General features: G+C 39.7%; 1 protein-coding gene and 1 long non-coding RNA gene across 6 annotated transcripts in view; one reads left to right on the forward strand and one right to left on the reverse strand.

Annotated features, from left to right (window-relative positions):
- The window catches only part of Arhgef3 (Rho guanine nucleotide exchange factor 3), a 302,635-nt gene that overhangs the window by 187,561 nt on the left and 95,494 nt on the right, over positions 1–19,580 (forward strand). The window lies entirely within an intron of this gene.
- Positions 669–16,963, reverse strand: LOC125616253. Its single transcript, XR_007346865.1, has 3 exons — positions 16,951–16,963; positions 6,956–6,962; positions 669–793 (listed from the first exon to the last, which is right to left on the reverse strand). It is a non-coding gene; the product is annotated as an uncharacterized LOC125616253 (long non-coding RNA).

Genomic DNA, 19,580 nt, shown 5'->3' on the forward strand with positions numbered 1-19,580 from the left:
TTTTTTTTTTTTTTTTTTTTTTTAAGAAAAGAGAGCATTGGAAGAAAGTCTAGAGCAAAGAAAACCCATTAGGATATAGTCCAGGTTAGAGTGAGAATGGCATTGAAAGAGGGGAGGACAGAAGTGGATCTTAAAGCTGGAGCTGCCATGCTGGGCCGGGGAGATGATTTGAGGACTCAATAACTTCTCTCTATAACTGGGGCTGAGATGGAGCAGAGAGTATGTGTTCAGGCACAGAGGAAGTGGTGACATGGATGACATATGCTCCCACCCCCAGCACACAGCCGGGACCTCAGGTGGAATCAGAGGGAAATTCCCCGCCAAGAGGCAGCACTGTGGGTCTAGTAAAGAAAACTACCTGGGATTCAGGGGGTCTGGGTTTCTATTTCCACTCTATCACTCACTAACTGCATAATCTTGACCTCTTTTGTGCCTCAGTTTTCTCATCTGTATGACTATGATGATGATAATACTTTTCACATGTAATTGTTATAAGAACAGGATTCAGTGAATTAATATTTGTAAAATGGTCAGCATACCACCGAGCCTATCGTGAGCTCCATATAATGTTCAATAAATAAAAATAGAAGCTAGGGCTGGGTGTGGTGGTGCAGCCTGTAATCCCAGCTGCTTGGGAGGCTGAGGCAGGAGATTTGTGAGTTCAGAGCCAGCCTCAGCAACAGCGAGACACTAAGTAACTCAGTGAGACCCCGTCTCTAAATAAAATACAAAATAGAGCTGGGGATGTGGTTCAGTGGTTAAGTGCCTCTGAGTTCATTCCCCGGTACCCTCCCTCCCAAAAAGAACTAGGGTTTGAGGCCCCTTGAGGACCTGAAATGTATATTTAATTTGTCTCTCTCCAAGTGCTTCCCAGAGTGCCCTGCAAGTATATCACACACAGTGTGCATATAGTTGTCAAATAAATACATATGGCAAGTAGATTTTTAAATGTTTTTTGACCATCCCATGATGGTCAGATCCATTTGTTTCCTATGTGGGAGAGAAAGGAAGAAGAAAAAAAAATTAACCTCATTTTAAGTTCCAAATAATCAATTTTATATTTTAAAAAATTGAGCTGGGCACAACAGGACATGTCTGTATTCCCAGAGACTCAGGCTGAGAAGAAAGAGGACCAAAAGCTCGAGATAACTCAGTAACCCAGTGAGGCCCTAAACAACTTAGTGAGACTTTGTCCCAAAATGAAAAATAAAAATGGGCTAGGGTTGTGACTCAGTGATTAAGCATGCCTGGATTAAATCCCTAGTACCAATAAACAAACAAACAAACAAATAAATAAATAAATAATAAATCGATACATGACTATTTCGTTGGATAGGGTCTACCTATATACACATTTTATACTGACTACTGACAGTATGAAAGGAATTGCAGCGTTGTGTGCCTGAGTGTAATAACCAATCAATTAAGCAAGAAATAGGGTTTAAAAACATTTTTGATAAGACACCAGCAGTGTTATGGGAGAGATGGTGGAGCCTAGATTAAAACCCAGAAGATGAAATTGGTTTGATCCAAGACTTAGGACTGCATCTTGTAAGCTGTGTTTTGCCAAAGGCTCTTTCAGCTGTCATACCCCAGTCAGGGTAGAAGGCAGCTCTCTTGAGGGGGAAGCAGGGGAAGATGAATGCAGGCATAAGTATTTTTAAAATACATTGTTCTCTGAAATCTAGAAACAGCCAACCTAGATGAAAATGTGTTTTCGGAGACACTCTTTCATGCTTTGTGCTACTTTCAGATTTGTATCTAGAAATAGAAAACAGTGTGTTTTCTTTGGTAATTAAATTTCTTGTTGCTTCACCCGGAATTGAGGAGGTATGGTCTATTCTGGGCTACTAGAGTTGGTATAACATCATCTTTAAGGCAACAGGACATGAGCATTGTGGGAGGGATGTGTGAGCTCCAAGTGAGAGCTGCTTAGGGTACAAGAATAGTAGAAACAGGTGCTGTGGTGCACGCCTATAATCCCAGCTTCTTGGGAGGCTGAGGCAAAAGGATGGCAAGTTCAAGGCCAGCCTACACAACTTAGTGAGATTCTGCCTCAAAATATTAAAAAGGTTTGGGGGTGCAGCTCAGTAGTAGAGCACCCCTGGGTTTAATCCCTACTACTGCAAAAATAATAGTAATATATAATAGTGATAATAATAATAACAACTACATTAAAAGTAGCTAAGGCTTATTGAACTTTTACTGTGTGGACTTAATATGTTTTCTCCTTTTAACTACCCCAGGAAACTGCTGCTATCACTGTCCCCATTTTACAGATGAAAAGAATGAGGCCAGAGAATTAAAGAAACTTCATCTAGGTCTTGACATGGCTAAGATGGATCTAGACTATCCCTAAACCACATCATATGTGGATTTGCCTGGGAACACCTCATGGGGAATGTTTGTTTCTACTTTAAGTAAGCCACAGTGTTAACTAAAGAAGAATTACATAAGTTTCTAGTGAAAAGACCTTCTGATTCTGTACTTACAGGACACTTAGGTGCTATTTAGTAAACCCTAGGAACATACAGAATAAAGCAGCTTCACTGAAGACTGGCTTTCCTATTGGCAGGAGGCAAAGGAGGTTTGCTTTGCTGCAGTTAAGATTAAAATAAATCTCTTTTAATGGTTTTACTAAATAAAGAACTGGGATACCTGCTGATAACAATTAGTGTTGAATTCAGCCTTTTAAAAAAGCTACCGGGATATCAACTGTATTAAGATGTCTCCGTGGGAGAACTGAATGGTGATTGTTCAGCTGTGCTTCAGCTGTGCCCATGTAGGAGTATGTTCTTACCACCCATGTCCTCCAAAAAGTTTTATTATAGAATAACAGTAATAAACTACCCCTTGCTGAGCTCTTAAATTTTTTTCAGGAATATTACCAGGTCCTTTACATATATTTTATTTTCTTATCATTCAGTTCTAAAAACAGCCCTCTATTGGAGATGCTATTATAATCATTGTACACTTAGGGAAACTGAGGCCTAATGAGGTCAGGAAATTGCCCCAAACCCCAGAGCTCACATGTTACCCAGCTTACCATTGATTCACCAAATATTTTATTTTGTTTATTGTAGACATTTTCAAGCATGCACAAAATTTGAGAGATTAGAATAATGAAGCCCTGAATACTGGTCACTCAGCCCTATCATAGTTTATTATTTTTCTTTTACCTATCCCCCCCCCCCGCATCATTTTGTGGGGTAGGGTATTTTAAAGCAAATCCTAGAGAGTCTATTATTTAATCCATAAATAAAATCCAAGTTTAAATGTCACAATTTTTTTTTTTTTTTTGCTTTAAAGCTACCTCTGACTCAGAAAGAGTCCCCAAAAATATACAGGGTAAAGTGGCCTGATGAAAGGTTGGTTCCCATGGCCTCAGGAGTCTTGTTTCTTCCATGTTCAGGTGCTCATGTGGGTGTGATGTCACCATCTCCCTGTGATTGTCTCCAGTGCCCCCTAAGCTCCTGGAGGGTAGGCACTGTGCCATCCTGCCCTGCAGTACCTACCCTGCTCTTTCTGCTGAGTCAGCCAGGTCCAACTTCTCTTTATACAATCCAGGATTAGCATGTTTAAGAATGTCTTAGCCTTTTGAAAACTGGAAGTTCATAATTTTCAAGCAATACCAGGAAAAAAGGAGAGAATATTTGAATGAAGAGATGAGAAAAGGCTTACTCTATCCTTAAAATCCCTGCTTCCGCCTTGAAAGCACCTACAGGGAGAGCACAGTGGGCCCCTGTGGGCCAGGGAAACTGAATTGAAGTATAGAATGAGGCTGGATTCAGGTATGGGCTTGCAAGTTTGGATATTAGAATTGTGCCTCAATTTAGATAAGATTCAGCTGGCTCAGAATGGAGGTAAAATCTTTTCATGGAATAAATTTTAGGGAGTTGAGATGACTACTTCCCCCTGAATTAAAGTTTTGCTTGTGAATCTTTTTCTCTGTAGTTTACAACTTGGTAGGAATATGGAGAACTTGGAATAGAGTCAGGAAATATGTTCTGTCTCTAACATATTGTGTTATCTGAGCTTCAGTTTCTTGTGCCCAATCAGTAATGACTGAGGGCCTATTATGTTCTGGGTACTGGGCATTGAATAAGATGCTATGTATGCAAATAATTTGTATATAAATTCTGTAATAATTATTGATGCTTTCTTTGTTAAAATACAGGTGCTTTTGAAAGAAAGCACTTTGAATAGTAATCTGTCTTAAGACTGATTCTAGGTGTTTAGAGCTGTTTTTTGTTTTTTTTTGTACCAAGGACTGAACCCAGTGGTACTTAACCACTGAGCCATATCCCAGACCTTTTTATGTTTTATTTTGAGCTGAGTTACTCAGAGCCTCACTAAATTTCTGAGGCTGGTCTTGAACTCATGATCTTCCTGCCTCAGCCTTCCAAGCTGCTGGGATTACAGGCACCCATCACCATGCCTGGTCTGTGAGGAGCAATGAGAGGGAGAGGAATAGGATAGGACCCAAGACTCTGGGTCCACAGGGCATATTTGGTCCAAGACTGGATCTGAGGAGGTGCTTTTCTGAGGAATAGGTTGTGAAGCATGTGCATGAGCAAGTCCTGTTCTAAAACACAGCCAGATAATTTCAGCTGTACAGGAGCTCATACAAAGCAGCAAAACCCCACCAAATTAAAATACTTACACATATTCTGAGCCCATTCCCAGCAATCTCTATCAGTGTGCCCTTTCGAGCAAATAATACTGGGCCTGGAAGTTCTCTGGTCATTTTCACCTACTGTAATAATCAACACTCATTAATCGTTGTGAACTTGTAGCTCTCATTAATTGTTGCTGAACTTTAAGTAACTACATATCTCCAATAGCTATAAGACCATTGTCTGGTGTTTTAATCCAGTCCCTATTACCTGCAACCCAATTTTTCTAATTTCTGTTCAGTTGTGTTTGTGTTCCTGTGATCATTTGAGGCCTGAAGTAGAATAAAAAATATCAAATGTAAGGCATATATCTGATTCCTTTGGAGGGGCTGGGGATGCAGCTCAGTGGTAGAGCATTTGCTTAGCATATGCAACTGGGTTTGATCCCTGGCACCACCCAAAAAAAAAAAAAAAAAAATCTCTTGGGTTAGAGCAAGGAAGGAAGTGTTATGGACCCAGATGAGATTTTAGGGACATTAAACAGATTATGTATTATACTGTTTTCAATATTATTGTATAATAGATGGATTATAGGCCTTGGAGAAGCTGGGTTCATTTTCAGTAGTGCAGGTACTGACCCAAGGCCACTAAGGTAACACAGAGACATACTTAAAGCAGGGAGAGCAACAGTACTGCACATTTATTTCAGCATTTCAGTGGAGGTCTAGGGGCAGCTGCTGCGGGGCGACCCCTGCACCAGACGCTGGGCGATGGAGGTGAATGAGCCACAATCCTGCCATTGCTCAGTCACAGCTTCAGGGCGTATGATTCGCTCTACCAGATGTCTTTATTTGTTATTTTATTATATTTAATTATTGGTACCAGAGTTTGAACCCAGAGGCATTTATCCACTGAGCCACATCCCCAGCCCTTTTTAAGTTTTTTATTTTGAGACAGGTTCTTACTGCTAAGGCTAGCTTTGAACTTGCAGTCCTTCAGCCTCAGCCTCCCAAGCCGCTGGGATTACAGGTACCCGAGACCTTTATTTATTTCTTTTTTTTTTTTAAAGTTTATTTATTTTTTAGAGAGAGAGAGAGAGAGAGAGAGAGAGAATTTTTTTAAATATTTATTTTTCAGTTTTCAGCGGACACAACATCTTTGTTTGTATGTGGTGCTGAGGATCGAACCCGGGCCGCACGCATGCCAGGCGAGCACACTACTGCTTGAGCCACATCCCCAGCCCCTATTTATTTCTTTATTCACTCAATAAACTGACCTCGGAACCCTCCTAAAGAGTTTGGCTTTGATTTTCCAGGCAGTGTAGGTTTTGGAAGAGGGATAGAATCTGTTTGGGATGGTCTTTTATAAAGACCAAGGACTGAGGGAGTGGCTTGATGAAGTCAGGCCCTGGTGGCTGATAAGTCAATTAGGAAGTCAGGGAGATCTCCCACAAAAATCATCTATTCATGATGTAACATTTTATATTAGAATGTATGTTCTCTCACTGAAGGGAAAGGAAAAGTCAAATAATGCCATGGGGCTCCATTCAATTCAGGCATCACCAAATAGACCTTTTGGTCCAAGTCTGATATGAAATTTTGCTCTTTTACTGCTGGTGATTTCTCTGCGAATTCAAAGCCAGCCTCAGCAAAAACAAGGTGCTAAGCAACTGACTGAGACTCTGTCTCTAAATAAAATACAAAATTCGGCAGGGGATGTGGCTCAGTCCTCGAGTGTACCTGAGTTCAATTCCCAGTACCCGCCCTCCAAAAAAAAAAAAAGAAATGGGAATAAATAAGATGAATTCATTATCTATACCAATGTCACTACAAATTAGGAGTCTTAAAACAGCACACACTTGTTATGGTACCGTTTTTGTAGGTTAGGATCTGAAGCAGCTTAAGAGGGTCCTCAAGGCTAAAATCAGGGTGTGGGCTAGGACTGGGCTCTCATCTGAGGTTTGATTAGAGAAGGCTATGTTTCCAAACTCACTTATTATTAGTAGCATTCAGTCCTTATGGTTATAGGACTGAGGGCTTGCTTGAGTTTCTTATTGGCTGAAGGCTATCTTCAGCTTTTATTTTAAATTAAAAAAAAATTTTTTTCAGTACTAAAGCTTGAACCCAGGGCCTCACACATGCTAGGCAAGGGCTCTACCACTGAGCTACATTCCTAGTCCCTACCTTCTTTTTTTGAAAGGCAGCCTTTTAACTCCTTGTCATATGGGCCTCTTCCAACATGACCTGTTTCTTTAATGCCAGCAAAGAAGAGTTGCCTCAAACTATGAGTGTGTAACCCATGTTAGGTAACATAATTGTGTACACATAATCTTGTACAACCTGCCACCTTGCCAAGTGCTCTATGGCTAGAAACAAATCATTAAGCAGTCTACACTCAAGGGGAGGAGGATCAAGGGCATAAGCAGCAGGAGGCAGAGATCAGGGGATACCCTGGGAGGCTGTCTCTCATATGTGATGTATCATGATTTGGTGGAGGTTAATGAAGCAGGAGAAACAGAGAGGAGAACACAGCCTGTGGGACTCCCAGAAAAATTTCTGTTAGCACAGAACTACCCTCTGTTTTCCTCAGACTTTGTGGAATCCTGGGAGATTAATCCAGAGTGCCTCCTCCAGCCCCCTAATCCCACAGGCTGATTGGTTTTAGTCCTGCTTCAAGGTTAAGACAAAACCCACTGTCTGTTGGTTGGAATCCTGGGGTCAGCAGCAGTTGGTACTTATTTATTCCCATTTCTTTTTTATTTTCCTTTGCCTGGAAGATATCATTCCTTTTATTTGTTTTTAAATACTTATTTGTGGGAAATTAAGAGAGACAGGCAAGATTCTAGTCAACATGCTTAGCAGGTTTCAGGTAGCAATTTCAAGCATTCTGTTTACTAATTTAATAGTAAGCCATAAGAAAAGGAGCTTAATGGCTTTTAGAAAAGCTAATTCTGGCACCATGATAGATCTGTCTTGAGCAATCCCTCTGTCTCAATTTCCCTACCTATAAATCCAGAATGCAGTATCCATACTAACAAGATGTTCCAAGGGGAATAGTCATTTTTGAACATGAACTGGAAATTATCCATACTAGAAATTTATTTACATTCTGCACTGTCGAGCAGAACGTTGCCAAGAATCTTTACATAATTGCCATGTACTAAGTGCCTACCATGTGCCAGGTACTCTGCTTGTTTCTTCATTTCATTTTCTTATAGAATCAGGAGGCTAAGGTAGGAGGATGGCAAATTCCATACTCACCCTCATCCAGCAGTGTAGTGAAATCCTGTCTCAAAATAAAAAATAAAGTGCTCCTACATTCAGTCCCCAGTACCTAAATAAATAAAGTTGCTAAGACAGTGTTAGATTTGTAAAAGTAGTTACAGAAATTTGAGTATGATGGCATTTGTATGCTAAACTAAACCACCATAAAGCATCTCTATTTATTTTTCAAACATAAATAAATGTGTTCAGACATAAATAAATGTGTATGCTTAGGAAGCAGTCTGAAAGAATAATACCCTAAATTCATTAAAATAGTTCCCTCTAAGGAAGTGGCCCCAGAGGCAGTCTGGGAAGAACTTCAATCTGTAACATTTGAAGTTTTTGTTTTGGTTTTGGTATTGGGAATTGAACCCAGGGGTACTTAACCACTGAGCCATATCCCCAGCCCTTTTTATTTTTTATTTTGAGACAGGGTCTCACTAGGTTTTTTAGGGCCTTGATAACTTCCTGAGGCTGATCTTGAACTTGGGATGCTCCTGCCTCAGCCTCCTGAATCGCTGTGATTACAGGAGTGAGCCACCGTGCCCAGCAGAAGTTATTTTTTAAAGTAAAATGTGGACCTCAAATCAGCTCACCTCATGTCTAGCCACAACCAACAGTTACAGTTGCTTATAAGTCATTTCCATAATAGAGAAAAATGATGAACTGACAATTCTCATCACCAAATGGACTTTTTTCCTCCAGAGACTTGTAAATCAGTTATGTTTTTGATGTCTGGCCAGCATCTAAACAAAACACTTGCTCAGGGGTCAGCTATGGCCACCCAGGGAGAGTTCCATGAGCCATACTGGGGACAGAAGGATGAGTGAGCCTGTCTATTTGCTTCCAGACATCTCTACCCTTCCTCACTTCACTTTATGTTGGGTAATCTTCTAGGGCTAGATGACTCTGTGTGTGTGTGTGTGTGTGTGTATGTGTGTGTGTGTTGGAGGATGGGAAGAAAGGTGAGGGGTTAATTGATGAAGAAGAAAGGGATAAGAAAAGAAATTCTTCTTTGCTAGGTACTGGGGACTGAACCCGGGGTGCTCAATCACTAAGCTATATCCCCAGTCTTTTTATTTTTTATCTTGACACAGGATCTCACTAAATCTCACAGGCTGGCCTTGAACTTTCAATCCTCCCACCTCAGCCTCCCAGGTCACTGAGATTACAGGTATGCATCAATGTGCCTGGCTCTGCTAAGGATCTTTTAATGTCCAGACCAACTAGGGAAGTTAATCTTAGAGACTGGTATAGATTCCATCCTTTGACAGGCCAGATCACTTGATTTTTTATTTTTATTTTTATTTTTATTCATTTTTTAGTTATAGATGGATACAATACCTTTATTTTATTTATTTTTATGTCGTGCTGAGGATTGAACCCAGTACCTCACACATGCTAGGCCAGCGCTCTACCACTGAGCCACAACCCCAGCCCCAATCACTTGATTCTTAAGAGAAATGGCATTAAAAACTTGTAACTATTTCTTTTAACTATTTTTTAAAATATTTATTCTATAGTTTTAGGTGGACATAATATCTGTATTTTATTTTTATGTGGTGCTGAGATCGAACCTAGTGCCTCATGCATGCTAGATGAGCACTCTACCACTGAACCAAGACCCTAGCCCCTCTTTTAACTCTTGAAAAGTATGTGACTGAAACAAAATTAGCCAAGTCCTAAACAATAAGATCCAAGGTGAATCTGCTAGTTGCATAGTTCTTTCATAATCCACATTAAAATAACTATTGAAATAAAAATATGTATATCCACACATATCTTAAAAAATCTCACACATGACTACTGTGCATGGACTGTAGTTGGGGAAACAGTAATAACAGTGTGATGGGCTTAGGTTTATGGAGGAAATAGGTTCAAATCTTGCCTCCCCAACTAATCAGATGACCTAGGGACTTAACCATCTTAGCCTCAACTTCTTCTAGTAGTTCCTATCTCATAGGGCATTTGTGAGATTTACCTGAGCTAAAGTCAATAAAAAGTATAATGTGACCAGGCTCAGTGGTGCATGCCTGTAACCCTAGTGACTTGGAAGGCTGAAGCAGGAGGATTGTAAGTTTAAGTGCAGCCTCAGCAATTTAGTGAGGCCCTAAGCAACTTAGCAAGACCCTGTCTCAAAATTAAAAAGGGCTGTTGGGGGATGTGGTTCAGTAGTATATAGCACCTCTGGATTCAATCCCCAGGGCCTTTCCCCCAACTCCCCCCACACCAAAAAAAAAAAAAAAGAGCATTATGTGTGGTACTACCAAAAAAAAGGTTAGCAAAGGAAAAAGTTATTTTGCAATAATAAGACAAATGCTATGTCTTGATTAAATATAATCTTTGCAAAAGATGTTGCCATCCTTTACTGATGGCTCAGTGCTCAAGTTCTTGCCTTGGAAATGTGTGTTTGTCTTTCCTTTGTTTTCACCCTAGGCTATTCCCTTTCAGTCCACTTTTTTGCTGTTGTTGTTAACACTTATTAACACATGGAAATACCTATTGCAAATCAATCTGATGGCTGAAAAAGGTAAGCATGGGACCAGAGTGATTACATAGCTGCCCTGAAATGCATAGACTCACACCCAAGAATTTTTCTAATTAAGTAGTCTTTATGGGGGTGAGGTCTCTAGGTATGAAACTATGTAACTAAAGCCTTAGAAACATCTCATCCAATTGCTGGTGCTTATGTTTAAGTTTTATATCAAATACATCCCATATGGCATACATAGTTCATTCCTCTGCTCAGCTTTGATTGCGGGGATGGAGAAAGTCGGAGCATGAGCCATGCAGAGCTGATGGCAGCTAATGGGGTAAGTTGTATCTTAATTGGAAGACACTGAAGATCTTGCATAGCATAGACCAGAAGCTGCACTATAGCCGAAAGGGGGACTCAGTTGAGGAAGCCTACCTATGGGAAGCCAGCAAGTTCTCCTTGCCCCTGTTTGAAACTTCTAAGTAGTTGGCATTGATTCAAGCTTTTCCTGAAAAAAGGCAAGCCATGGCTGATCCTTCATCTCATTCTTGTATTGAGATGATATAGTGGGTTTATCTGGGGATTGTGATAATTTGCCATTCTGTTTTATCCTGAACTTGATTAATACAATTGAGGAGCTGGAGATATTCATGTATTTGAGACAAAGAGAAGGATTTTCCATATTTTTTGTACCCCAGATTGCTAATTAAACTTCATAAGATCAGGTGGGTGTAAGCTGGGGCTTAAGGCTTTGGCATTGCTTAATACCTATCTGTATGTTTGTAGTAGGCATTTTGCTATTTTGATTTTATAGTTGTTGAAAAATCTTTTATATCTCAGTAAAACTTCCTAACCATGAAATTTAATAAAGCAACATTCTAGAAAGTCTCATCTAGAAAGTGAAAGTTATTTTGGTCTTTATCTGACAAAATAAGTAGATTTAAATAATTTTAATAAGTAGTATTAATTTTATATGTCACTGGGTAAATTTCCCAATGAATTCCTACCTGTTGTTTCAGCCATTCAGGAATAGAATTTGTCTTTCTCAGTTTTAAAATTAGGTGTGGGGAAGTGGTCCCCGGAAGCATGAGTCAGAGCAGAGCTTCCATCCTGATGTCTCAGACAAATTTTTATTGACTACTTATGATGCTGTCTCACAGCACAGCACTGAATCCCTCTGTATACGCACATTTCTAATCTCATTTGAGAAATAAGACAGATAAAACAGTGAACTGTGGCTCGGGGAGTGTGTGTTGTAATAGAGATATTTTTTAAAGTGGACATTTGATGGGAGCGTACTTAGAGGTTCCACCTTCTAATCTGTACAGTGTGGGAACTAGATGACATCTCTGCTCTTTTTCAGCTTTGAAACTCTGGGATCCTATAGAGGTGCAGGCCACATCTGGTCCTAGAACATTTGTTTTGCATGACCATTGAATAGTAAATACACCGTGGACACAGTAAATATTGACAGCCCCCTTGAATTGTAGTGTTTTTTTCCCCCTATTGTTCACTGTTGTTGGCTGGCTCCTCTAAGCCAATGCGTTTTGTTTTTTTCCTTGTTGTTGTTTCATTTGTTTTTCCTTTTCTTGAATGTAACAGAGCATGTCTTGTGTGGCCTTAAAAAGTAACCTCTTTGCAAAGTGTGGTAGCCCACCCATGAGGCTGAAAAAAAGAGGATCCCTTGAGTCCAGGAGTTTGGGACTATTCTAGGTAACATAGCAAAAACTATGTTTGTTTTTAAACAACAATAATAACAAAAACCCTAGGGTGTATCTCAGTGGTAAGAGCATTTGCCTAGCATGCATGAGATCCTGGGTTCCATCGCCAGCACCACTAAAGCAGAATAAAAGAAAAGAAAAAAAGTCATTTCTGTACCTCAAAGTGCTAAAAATAGCCACTTAAGAACAAGGTGGGCTGTGAGAACTACATTGCATCCCCCATTTCCTCTTAGCAACTTGAGGGAGAACACAGAAGATGACACGCCGCCAAGATGAGATAATGCCTAGGGTCTGGTGGTTGAAGTCATCCTCAAGAGGCTTCCTGTCAGATAAAGCATTTCCGGGCCCTGGGATCCTGCCCAGGAGTGGATTGGGGGTAGTGGTGCCACTTGCTTTCCCAGATTTTGCAAACCTAGGGACCAGGCTGACTTTTTTGATACTCCATGAAGAAAGGTCACTCCCTTTTGCAAGGGGGAAGGAGGAGGGGCGATCTTTTGCTCTCTGTTCTGAGCTGTTAGGTTCTAAAGGCAGGGTGGGGCCAAAGGATCCTAGCAATGGTGAATATATATAAGAAACCCCTATCATTGAAATGTTATCTACGACCCTTGGAGATTTGGGGGGATGATACAGAGTGTAGAGATAATGTAAGATAAATAAGACCCTATTCTTTGTCTTTTATATTTTTAATAAACTTTCACCAAGGGACAATTTTAGATATTCAGAGAGTTCCTGTATACATACCCTTCACCTCGCTTCCCCTTATGTGAACATCTTAAATTACCACAGTATCTTTGTCAAAATCAAAAAAGTGTCACTGGTACAGTGCTACTAAGAAAATGACAGAGTGTTTACACTTCACCCCATATTCTTCAGTAAAAGCTAAAAATTTAAAAACAACTATATCCCCCTACCTTTATGCCAACACACAAATATATATGAAATCCTACTTTTAAAATGTGCCTAGGAAAATGCACAAATTTATCTAGTCATATAAATGTGTATCATGGTCTTTGCCTTTGAGTCAGTTTATACAAATCACCATTTGTGTTTTTTGGGTGACTCACGTGACCATCAGTGTACTTTGCTGGATTGTATTGACCTCTCGATGTCTTAGGACTGTTTGTGCTTTTTTAGTTCTTGGGTCAGCTCTTCATAGCTCAATCACTCCTCTCTCGTTACCAAACTGCCAGCTGTTGTTTTCCTCTGCCATCAGCATCTCTGGTGGCAGACAAACCTCCTCACATCCGTACCACAGCTGTTGCCCTGTTAAGATTTTATGACCATGTACTGCTTTTTGAGATTCTAGGAGTAAAATTACCTGTTGATAAAGTTCATGGATGACTTTTTTTCCCCCCCAAAAGCCTTCTTAATTATCTTATTTCCCAGAGCTTTTTTGTTTAGTTTCAGTACAAGAGATTGAACCCAGCGGTGCTCTACCACTGAGTTGCATACCCTTTTTAAAATATTTTATTTTGAGATAGGGTCTCCTTAATTTGCCCTAAGGGCCTCAAACTTGGGATCTTCCTGCCTCAGCCTCCTGAGTTGTTGGAATTATAGGCATGCACCATGGTACCTGGTACCATTTCCCAGTTTTTGACCAGATTTTAATTAAAAAGTAAAACAAAACAAAACAGTGAAAAAAATTCAATGAGAATTTTAGTAATAGAATCTAGATCTGTTGTGTGTGTGTGTATGTATGTGTGTGTGTGCGTACGCGCACGTGTGTGGTGCTGGGGGATTGAACCCAGAGCCTTAACTCTAAATATTGATATATATAAAATTTTACTCCCCCCGCACAGGGTTTTTTTTCCCCTAGTTTTGTAAAAATGTTTATTTACTATAAAAAAGTTGGGAAATATAAATAAGAAGGTTTTTTTTATTCTTTTTATTGGTTATTCAAAACATTACAAAACTCTTGACATATCATATTTCATACATTCGATTCAAGTGGGTTATGAACTCCCATTTTTACCCCAAATACAGATTGCAGAGTCACATCGATTACACATCCAAATTTTTACATAATGCCATATTAGTAACTGTTTTTTTCCTACACCATTATCTTTTTTGGTGGAAGTGGGGATTGAACTCAGGGGCACTTAACCACTGAGCCACATCCCCAGTCCTATTTTGTATTTTATTTAGAAACAGAATCTCATTGAGTTGCTTAGCACCTTGCTGTTGCTGAGGCTGGTTTTGAACTCTCAATCCTCTTGCCTCAGCCTCCAGAGCCACTGGGATTACAGACATGCTCCACCACGCCTGGCCCACCATTATCTCTAATTCATAGGACATATAAAGTATTTCTTTTTTTAATAATCCTCCTGTGATGAACAGTCTTATAGCTGCATTTTTGCACATATCCAAGAGATTATATTTGGCCTGGGATTGTGGTTCAGCGGTTGCCTAGCACGTGTGAGGCTCTGGGTTCGATCCTCAGCACCACATAAAAATAAATGGATAAAATAAAGGTATTGTGTCCAACTACAACTAAGAAAAAGATTTTTTTTTTTAAAAAAAGAGATTATATTCCTTGGAGTGGAGTTGTTGAGTCAAAAATGTATGATCAGGTGGTTATTAATGGTCTTTCCCACATTTAGCAGCATGTTAGAAATGCAGGCTTCTCTGGCTGCAGAAGGAAGCTTCTCTTCCTGAAGTTCTGGAATGAAGTTGTCCAAGTGGCTATAGCACAGGACAGCTTGCTGGGGTGAATCCTGACAGCCTTTTCAGGTGACTTGTTGACTCTTGGGAGGGCACAATGTGTCAGGACATGTTGCGGTTTATTGTGACCTCATTGGCTAGAGGTGATGGCCTTGGAGAGGAGGGTTTATGAGGGGGCAGGCCTCCACAGGCTCTGCCCCACACAGCATTCTTTGCCCTCCAGCTTCAGGGAGCTTCACAAAATAGCCTATTTCATGAATAGTCATCCTCTTTAGTTCCCAGTGGTAATTATTGGACCATCTTTTATCCTCAGGTTTTCTGCCTGATGGACTATTCAGGACAAATTTCTTGGCAAGCTTTCTAGCCAATTAAAGATGGAAGGCTAATTGCATTGAGCAGGCAATTCCAGGCGGCTCAGCTGGTGGAACTATGGCTCTAATGTGGGACCCTGAGGCAAGGGTTGGGGACCATGAGACTGGGTCTCTTTACTGTGTGCTCAGCTGGTCATGCTTTTTTGGGAGTATGGCAGCACAGTGGAATAAAGTCTGGATTCTTTGCTTGTTTCTTCTTTTTTCTTTTAAATAAAGTCTTTTTTTAGGGGTTAGGGAGAGAGAGCGCACTGGTAAGATGTGTGCTTAGCATTAAAGAGGACCTGGTTTAAGACCCCAGTACCACCAAATAAATATAAATAAATAAAAGAAAAAAAATCTCTAATACTCGTCTTTAGAATGCATTTTGTCTGGCTGTCTTTTAAGGATCTTTAGAATGGGTTGGGGTTGAAACCACACTGGCATCCCAGACACAGGATTGTGTCTGATCTATGGGAAGGACTCTGTGGACGAATGAATGAATCATTGAATAGATAAGTCATAGAATGAATGAGTGAGGCAGCTTATTAGAATAATCACATGGAGGGGTTTGTAATGTTTCAGAACTGATTTTTAATTTAAATGTTTACTCAACTAGTTACCATTTCCTCAAGTATTATAATAGATTAAAGTTAACTGGACATTTCTATGAATAAAGTATACAGAAACCCCAAATCCCATATCCTACAGCAGGCTCCCTTCCCTCTAGGGAGGAGCTGGCCTTTATTCCTTTAGTAGATTTTCATCAACTCTTGATTGAAAACAAACATCTGTTTTTCAATTTGTTTCTTCCTAAAATCATTCTCTTGACCTCATGCAATCATGAGTAGTTCTCTCTGAAGCACAGAGGATGAGGAGAGGCCCCCAAGTGAGCAGGTGGCTTGTGTTAATTTCATGCAAACAGCACCTTGGCCTCCTGAGATGTCAGAAAAATCATTTTTGTTGCAGAACTGCTCATGCTAAACACCAGCCATTTTCCTGAGAGGCCTCATTTTTCTCCCTTTTGGTAAATTGAGGGGAAAAAGACTTAAGTCACTTTTTCTCCTTTTAGGAAACAAAAGACTTAAGCCATTTCTTGATCTCTGAGAAATCTTTTTTTCCCACAGGAAGGTTGTGTGGAGGTGCATGATTCAGTTTTTCTATTCTTTTCTACAGAGGTCAGGGGTGAGCTGTGAGTGACTCAGCACAGGGCAAATTATTTATCAGGCCCCATTTTAGCCCTACAGTATAGGCTGTGCTGTACCTTCTGGGTCATTTTCTGTGTGGTATGAAAATGAGAGGATAGAGTGTAGTACACTTAAGTCTTTCTGCTCAAGAGAAATGGTTCTTCTTCTGAGGGAGTGATATTGTTCTTTCATGTGGCTTAGACCTTTGGAAATGGAAGTAACAACTAATTAAAGAGATCTTACTCTGAATTATTTTATCTAACATTTAGCTCGTGTTAAAATTGTCTTATTTTAAAGCGTGCAATAAGTGTAAACACTTACTTTAAAAAAAAATTGCTGGGCTGGGGATGTGGCTCAAGCGGTAGTGCGCTCGCCTGGCATGCGTGCGGCCCAGGTTCAATCCTCAGCACCACATACAAAGAAAGATGTTGTGTCCACTGAAAACTAAAAATAAATAAATAAATATTAAAATTCTCATATTCTCTCTCTCTCTCTTTCTCTCTCTTAAAAAAAAATTGCTAACCAGGAATGATGGCACATATCTGTAATCCCAGCATCTTCAGAGGCTGAGGCAGGAGGATCGCAAGTTCAAAGCCTACTCCTTTAAAGGGCCCTTGGGTTCAATCCCTTCCATGTCCTCCCCCCAAAAAAACAATTAATACTAAAATTGTGAATACACAAAAAGAGAGCTTATCTTCAGAATATTTTTGGTGACCACAGTTTATCTTAAAAAGTTAAAAATACCCTATTACATTTATTTTTCACACTTCCAAAGTCTTATTTATTATACTAGCATTTCATGGGTATTGCAGGAAATCATAAAATAAAAATAAACATTAAAACAGATTATTAGAACATAATTTTACCACTCTTCGTATTTTGGAGGCTAGTGCTCCTGAATGTGCAATTACATGTACAGACAGACAAGCTGACATGAGGTACAGACAATTTTGAGGCTTGCTTGTATTCCTTGGTGGTACACAGGGCATTATTATTGTTGATATGGTTCTTAGTATTTTTAACATCTATATAATACCCAGTTTTTCAACTTCAGGTTTTCTTACCTCCGGCTACAACTTTTTATAGTGGTAATACCTACTATCTGTCATCATTGTTTGCTTGTTTGTTTTTGCAGTACTGGGCACTGAACCAGGGCCTCAGGCATGGTAGGCAAGCACTCTGCCCCTTAGCTCTGTCCCCAACCCTGATGATTGCTTTCCACTTCATACCCAATGGTGGCCAAAGCATTTTCCATGTTACACTTGCCTTTTTTAAAATTTAATTGAGATAAAATTCAATCCCAGTCCCATCTCAGAATGTTGTGCAGTGTGGTGTGAGAACATCACTTCTATCTGAAAGCAAAACAGTGTTGTCGACCAAAGGGAAACCTGCCTGCTCATTAAGCAATTACTCATCTCCCCACACCCCAGGACCTGGCAACCACTAATCTACTTCCTATCTCTATGAAGTCACTTATTCTGGATATTTCAGAAACATGGTGTCATTTAACATCTAACCTTTGGTGTAACATCTTTTATCCCTCAAAGGCGCTCTCAGGTAAGATCAAGAAAGTTAAGGAGCTTGCAGTGTTCCCATCACTACCACCCTGTAGGAACAGAACTTGAACCCTGTTCTCTGTGGTTGTGGACAAGCCTCATTCTCTATACCATTGCCCTCTCCCAGTGCTGTGTAGGTTCTTACGTATAAGCATGCACTCCTCTCTTGGCCTGTTCATTTCAACCTCATGTTAGATGATTGGTCCTTTTCCTCAGCTTCTCATTTGCAAAATGGCAAAGCTCCAACATAATGGTTCTCACATGTTTGTTTCTGTCAGTCTCACATGGAGGACTTATAGTGTTTCTGATTTGGGTCCGAGATGTGCACTCTTCACAAGTTCAAAGGTGCCATTGACGCTGCTGGTCCATGGACCACCCCTTGGGAGTCACTGCTCTGCCAGAGGTAGTGCAGAAGACTTGTTTCCTGATGCTGCCTCATGATTGGAAGGCTTGAATCGGCACTTAAGAATAGTGAAAAGTCAGAAAAATTAAGCAGTTATCCAGGTTGGTGAATGTGCAGGTGTGATATACACAGGCCGGGCTGAGGAGTCTCCTGAAGTGTGATTCAGACTTGTATTTGGTTTTCCATACATATGTTAAAAAAAAAAAAAAAACACAACTGCACATCTGGCAAGATTGTAAATGTGCAAATCCTGTGATCCTGCCTTATAAATAACAAGTTTGAGATCCTGTCTCAGGAATGCAGCAGGCTTGTAGAGGGAAGTGAAATACATTTTATAACAGAGAAGAAAAAAATACATAAACAGAAAATATGTAAGCATTCATCTCACAAGAGAAGAGATAAATAAATTATGGTGTAGGGAACACCTGATGCAGTTAAGCTTTGGATTAGAGCAATATTAAACTAGGTAGGAGGCGTTCAAAAACAATGGTAAGTGGAGAAAATATTTAGGTCCTAAATACTCTCAGAAAACATTACTACTAATATTTGTGGATGACTGGAATAAATATAGAGGTCAAAAGTTAGAAATAGTCTCCAAAGAAAATACATAAATAAACAGTAAAAACATGAAAAGATGCTCAGTATTGATTGGCATTAGAGAAATACAAATCAAAACCACAATGACATATTATTTCATGTCTACCAGGATGGCTATAATAAAAAAGGATGGAAAATAACCAGTGCTGGTGAGGAAGTAGAGAACTGGAATTCTTGTATGGAACTGCTGGGAATATAAATAGGGTAGCCACTGTGGAAGAGAGTTTGGCAGTTCCTGAAAAAGTTAAACATAGATTTATCATATGAACTAGCAATTTCACTCCTAGGTATATACCCCAAAGACTCAAAAACAGGGACTCAAATATATACTTGAACAGGAATGTTCATAGAAGCACTATTCATAATATCCAAAAAGTGGAAATAGCCCAAATGTTCATCAACCCATGAATGAATAAGCACAATTTGGTGTATCCAAACAAGGGGATATTACTTAGCCATAAAAAGGAGTGAATACTACAAAATGCACCAAACTTAAAAATACGATGCTAAACAAAATAAGTGAAATACCAACGGTCTTATATATCCATTATGACTCTGTTGATAGGAAATATCTAGAGTAACCAAATCCATAAAGACAAAAAATAGATTAGTAGTTGTGAGTGGATGGGGAGGGGAGATTTAGAAGATATGGGGTTTCTTTTTGAATGATGGAAATGTTCTGGAATTAGTTGCTATAGTTGTACACCATTGTGACTATAATTATCACCACTGAATTGCATGCTTTTTTTTTCT

The sequence above is a fragment of the Marmota marmota genome, unplaced genomic scaffold (genome assembly GCF_001458135.2).
Source record: "Marmota marmota marmota unplaced genomic scaffold, marMar, whole genome shotgun sequence".
NCBI classification, from domain to species: Eukaryota; Metazoa; Chordata; class Mammalia; order Rodentia; family Sciuridae; genus Marmota; species Marmota marmota.